We start from the raw sequence: 6,155 nt of genomic DNA on the forward strand, positions 1-6,155 counted from the left end.
TATTTTATTCCTTTCAAACTTCTTTTAAATTCATTTAGATATTACGAAAACAAAACTTTATATAAAACATTTCTGAACTTAAAATGAGATAGATAAAAGAAAAAGTAAAGATGCTGAGTGTAAAAAATACAAGCAATGCGAATAAATCTAATGTCTAATCAGCATCTTATGTAAATCAATATGGTGATTTTATGCTGGATACTTATTGATTTAGCGGTCTTAATGTCTTATTCCATGCTTATTGTATTGTGTTAATATATTTCATGTGTAACAGTGTCACAGTGACTTAATAATTTTTGATCTCGCCTGCTCCTAAGCTCCAAAAGTAGTAGGGGAAAGTGAGACACATTGCGACAGATTTTTTTCTTTTCGCTCTTGTTAGTGTAAAAAATATTTCAATTTTTATGAGATGAAAAGATTCCCCTTTCAACAAAGTACAATTGGTAATTTTTCCAAATTTTAATCTTTGCAAGCAATTGAAAAACAGCTACTATCACATAGTGCCCCATTTGTCACATACTGCTTCACATATGTGACAAGTCTGGGGCAGTATGTGACTGGCACAAGATTGAGTGTTACAAGATCAAAAAAATCATTTTAATACGTTTGAAAAATTATTTTTGTTCTTCTTTCGACGACTTCGTTGTGACGAGAGGGCAGTAAGCCTAAAGGGTCCTCTACATAGAAATCGTAGACGGTCGTGGAGAAACCAACTAATCACAATCAAATATAAGAAGAATACTCGATTAGAATTGGTCAGTTTCCTATAACTTAAAATTCCACGACCGTCTACGACTTCTATGTAGAGGATACTTTATGCGAAAACAGAGGCTACGATCCGATTCACGCTCACAGCGCTCACAATTCTCACAATGTTACGAGGGTAAGTCAATAAGTTCTTAGAAAATCTGTCAGAGGGCACTCGCAATGTCATATCACATTACTTTTTGACAAGTAGCATCTTTCAGCTGATTACTGCCAAATTTTGAGCGAAATTCATCGCGTGGTTTCATTTTTGTAGACGATTAAAGTGAACAACCTTTGTATTTTTTGTAAAATGGAAAAAAACGAGTTTCGTGTAGTGATCAAACATCTACATATGAAAGGTTTAACGCCGAAAGAAATCAAAACCGAGGATAATATTCATAGCATCAGCGTTTGCGACTGTATACAATTGGGTGAATGAATTCAAACGTGGTTGTCACATTCACATGTGATGCACCTTGTTCGGGACGTCCAATTGAGGCTGCTATACCAGAAATTATCGATAAAGTCCACGATATTGTTTTGACTGATCGACGAGTGAAAGTGCGCGAGCTTGTTGAGGCCACAGGCATATGACATGGCACAGTGATTTCAATTTTGCACGAACAATTGGGTATGAAAAAGCTGTCAGCTCGGCAAGATTGGTGCCGCGTTTGCTCACTGTGGATCATAAGCGCGACTGTGTGACGATTTCAAAACAATGTTTGGAGATGTTTTAACGTAATCCAGATGAATTTCTGCGTCGATTCGTTACCGTGGACGAAACATGGATCCATTACTTCACACCCGAGACGAAGGAACAGTCAAAACAATGGACTTCACCGGGTGAACTAGCTCCGAAGAAGACGAAGACCGTGAAGTCGACCGGAAAAGTGATGGCCACAGTTTTTTGGGATGCACGCGGTATACTCGTAATTCATATCGATTACCTTCTGTCGAAGCAAACGATCAATGGCGATTACTACGCCTTATTGGACCATTTCAACATTTAAAAAAAAAACGTCCCCATTTGGCAAAGAAGATAATGCTCTTCCATTAAGACAATGCACGGGTTCATACATGCCTGGCACCGATGGCCAAATTCAACGAATTCCGTTACGAATTGCTTCCCCACCCAGCATATTCGTCAGATTTAGTCTCCTGCGACTATTTCCTGTTTCCAAACCTGAAGAAATGGTTCGGAGGAAAGAGATTCACTATCAGAGAGCAGCTCATCGCCGAAACAGAGGCTTATTTTGAACGATTGGACAAATCATATTATTCGGACGGCTTAAAAAAGTTGGAGAATCGTTAGATCAAGTGTATCGAGCTGAAAGGAGACTATGTTGAGAAATAAAAATGAAAAAAAAATGTTTTACTATGTTTTTCTAAAAACTTATTGACTTGGCCTCGTAATGAGCGGTCCGATTCGTTATCGTGCTATCGACGATTTTATTGCGGACCGCCTGTTGGTGTGGATACAATCACGAGGCCCATAACCTGTGTATCATCAATAATGGATCATATTTAATATAAAGTTGCGTTATTGTATTTCATGGAAATTGTATTCGGAGATTCAAAAAATGATGATGAAAACTTAACTCTCATAAATGTTATAACCAATCAATGTTATAACCTCGATCCGATCAATCATATTTAATTATTGAAACAATTAATATTATTAATTATTATTATTATGTTATTATCAATTACATTTAATTATTTTTAGTAAGCGATTATACTACCTGGATGCATCTATTCTACATTCATAATTCATATTAGTCCTCTTTTCCCACGCAAATAAAGTGAATGCTCACGCTGAGATTAGACATGGGCATCAAAGCTCCATCGAGCCATGATTGGGATATGCCGGTTAGATGAAACTCATCTGCAAAACTCAAAAATCACAGTATGCTTGTCACCTTGTGCTGCAATTTCCTTCTCAATTTTACAATTGATTAAGGTCTTGTTGATACATATTATTAATCTTGAAAATATATATCTTTCTCTATTGCACATATATATGTACATGAAATAAAATTACGAATTTTTACATTTCAGATATCATTTGTGCATATTATAAAATGCCTGCCAGTGTTCCCAGATGCACCAACTCAAATAAAAAAGGATATTGTTACATAACATATTTGCCCAAGATTCGAAGTTGAGACAAAAATGGATTGATGCTGTCGGAATTTCTGATTGGAAACCCCTGGAAATCAGTTGTACTGTGTGAAGTCATCGAAATATGCATACAAATATTTTATAACATAAATTCCGTAAACATCAACAAAAATAACATTAATGTTAATTATTATATAATAATTTCTCACTCAATATCAATATATTAAATTCAATATGAGTGTATGTAACGACTATGTAGTTGTGTGAAAAATCCTAATATTCATGTTATGATAATGTTACAATTATGTTAATGATGATTGGTAGAACAGATATTTTTCTCTAATGTGTATTTTTTATTTTTTGAGTTCATTTCATTCACTAGAATTCCATTCATCAGAAATTAGATACACGTGCAGAGCTTTGACGCTCATGTCCAATCACAGCAGACCGGATCACGTGATGCAATTTGCCACTCTCTCCCTGTGAGTCTCTCTACACCGACTCATCTCTGGATCATGGTTACCGTGAGCATATGAATTCAAAAATCTATAACGTCACTTTGCTCACGCAAAACATTCAGGGAGTGAATCGGACCGACCATGAGCGCGTTGATAGCGCTGTGAAACGGACCGCAGCCAGAATACGGTAATGTACTGTGGATTCTGTGGCGGGGGACACGAAAGCCGCAAGGTCTTTCGGGATCGAGACATCTCGGTGCCTGATTGGCCGATAGCCATATTGCGCGAATCGCGATGCAATTCCGCGATGTAACTCCGCGCGGCTTTTCGCGGAATCCGAATTTCGACTTCCCTTGATTGTCTTCCTCTTGTTTTTCTCCTGCCTTACACAGTTCTTCTACACGAGCCTTAGATCGGTGTTTTCTTGGCAGATATTTTTATTTAGCTGTCCTCCTGAGAGATGGCATCATCCTGGAGGCACGTATCTCGTCTAGCTTCTCCACTTCTATGAAGCTTATTGGAGCATCTTTATTTCTTCCCAGCAAACAAGAATGGATTAAAATGGATTGAAATTTTTTTCCATCAGAATGCGTATTTTTAATAGTGAATACTTTTTTTGGATTTAATTGAATTCAATTGGATTCAATTAGATGCAATTGGATTGAAAAACTGTATTTCCTATTCTAAATTTTTAATTAAACAGTATTCAAAATGCACAGAAAAAGCTAATATTGCTTTTAGATTGAAAGACATAGAGATATGCTCGATGCAATTCCTATAAATGAATAAAAATGCATTCAGGATCGAAAAGCATTCATTTTAACATTCATGAATTAATATTTCTGAAAATCTGAATCCATTTCAATTCATTTTAATCCATTCTCGTTTGCTGTTGTGCATTTGTTCCTTTGTTCTATTCGACAGTTAATTCAAATATTTAATTAATTCAACAACTTTGTCCCGAGTGGATTATTAGTCTATAAAGGCGAGTGTTATTCGTTACTATTGCAACTTTCTATGATAGAAACAGATGATCTACAGGTAATACTTGTTAAGAACTGTTATGGTGATGACAAAAATTCCCATCGAAGAATAGAACTGTGGAGTTTGGAACAGGCCAAAATGGCTAAAAAACGCTTTATAGATGCCATAATGTCGACTAAAAATTAATCTAGCTATAACCTACAAAAATATTATAGATAATTGTCGATTTATAATTGCCATAAAGTCGACTTTGAATTGTTTACAATTGCTGACTGACAGTTGACTATATTCGGAACATTTGTCGACTTTTTTAGTCAACTAAAAATCGACGACTTTCGACTTCTTCTGCCGACTGACAGTCGACTAATAGTTGATTTCGTGCTATATGGGAATCATGAAAATGTGTCTAGGTCTTTAATGCGGCGTCTATAATATGCGGTAAACTGAATGTAAAAAGTAAACTGAATGTAAGAAGTAAAAGTGAGAAATTGATCAATCACAGTCAAATGTTAATTGTCTGTGATTTGGTTAATTCCTTACTCTTTCTTATACCAAGCTTATTCCATATTATAGATGAGGCGTAATAGTATCTCGTTGAAATCTGGATATACATGGTACAGAGTGTGTCCCGCAATTTTTTGCCAAGCGTTTTTATGTGGGTAGAGCGGACTAAACTGAGTCAAAAAATATTGTACTATTTTGCAATTTTCGCAATACTTAACGAGATATTAATTACTAAACATTGCTAAATATTGGTTTTTAATAATTTTTTATTTAAATACTATCAACTTTATGGTAAAACAGCAAGAGACAAAAATTGTTTATTTTCTTTTCATAGAGCTCTGAGAATTTTTTCAGAATTTTTTATTAACTTTTTAATACTGCATTTTCTAATTGACTATTTTTACCAACATGGAGAAATACGGTATTAAAAAATTCTGAAAAAATTTCAGAGCTCTATGAGAAGAAAATAAATAATTTATGTCTCTTGCTGTTTTTCTGTAAAGTTGATAATATTTGAATAAAAAAATATTGAAGATTAATATTCGATAATTTTTAGTAATTAATATCTCGTTAACCATTGCGAAAATTGCAAAACGGTAAAGTACTTTTCAACTCAGTTTAGTCCGCTCTATCTACACAAAAGCGCTTGATAAAAAATTGTGTGCATTCTGTATATCTTTCAATTAGTATGGTCAATAATACAGTGCTCTAAGTAATCGATGACTGGATAGTTAGATGAGACATCTACAAAAATCATGAATTTGAGAGTGTATTTTACAAGTTTGAAGACTAGATGACAGCACAATTAGCATTTACAATAACGTAATAAATGAATTAAAGTATCTGTAATTTTCTTTGTTTTTTCGACTTTCAATAATAGTTGTTAAGACTACCGCAGACAAAATTTTTGTAACAGTAACCATAAGACATAACTTAAGCCGATAAACCAATTAGGATATTGTTATAGATATCTACGTAACCTAACGGAAATAGAAATAGCAGTAAACTTATCCGTAAGACAAATTTCAACTGGTCGCAGCTGCTATTTCTATTTCCGTTAGATTACGTAGATCTAAAGCAATATCCTAATTGGCTTATCAATTTAGGTTGATGCCTTACGCTTACTGCTATGGAATTTTGTATGCGATAGGCCTAAGGCATTGATGCATCCTGTATGCAACAGACCTATAAGATATATGTAACGTCCTAATGTTAATCCTGACAACAATGAATTAGATTCTAGTGCTTCTTATTGTAATTTAATGGATTGGACAAATCTTTCATGAATGAGACTGATCTGCACAATCATTTGGATCTAAACCCACGAATCCGCCTCACGAG

The sequence above is a fragment of the Trachymyrmex septentrionalis genome, unplaced genomic scaffold, assembly GCF_001594115.1.
Source record: "Trachymyrmex septentrionalis isolate Tsep2-gDNA-1 unplaced genomic scaffold, Tsep1.0 scaffold108, whole genome shotgun sequence".
Lineage (NCBI taxonomy): Eukaryota > Metazoa > Arthropoda > Insecta > Hymenoptera > Formicidae > Trachymyrmex > Trachymyrmex septentrionalis.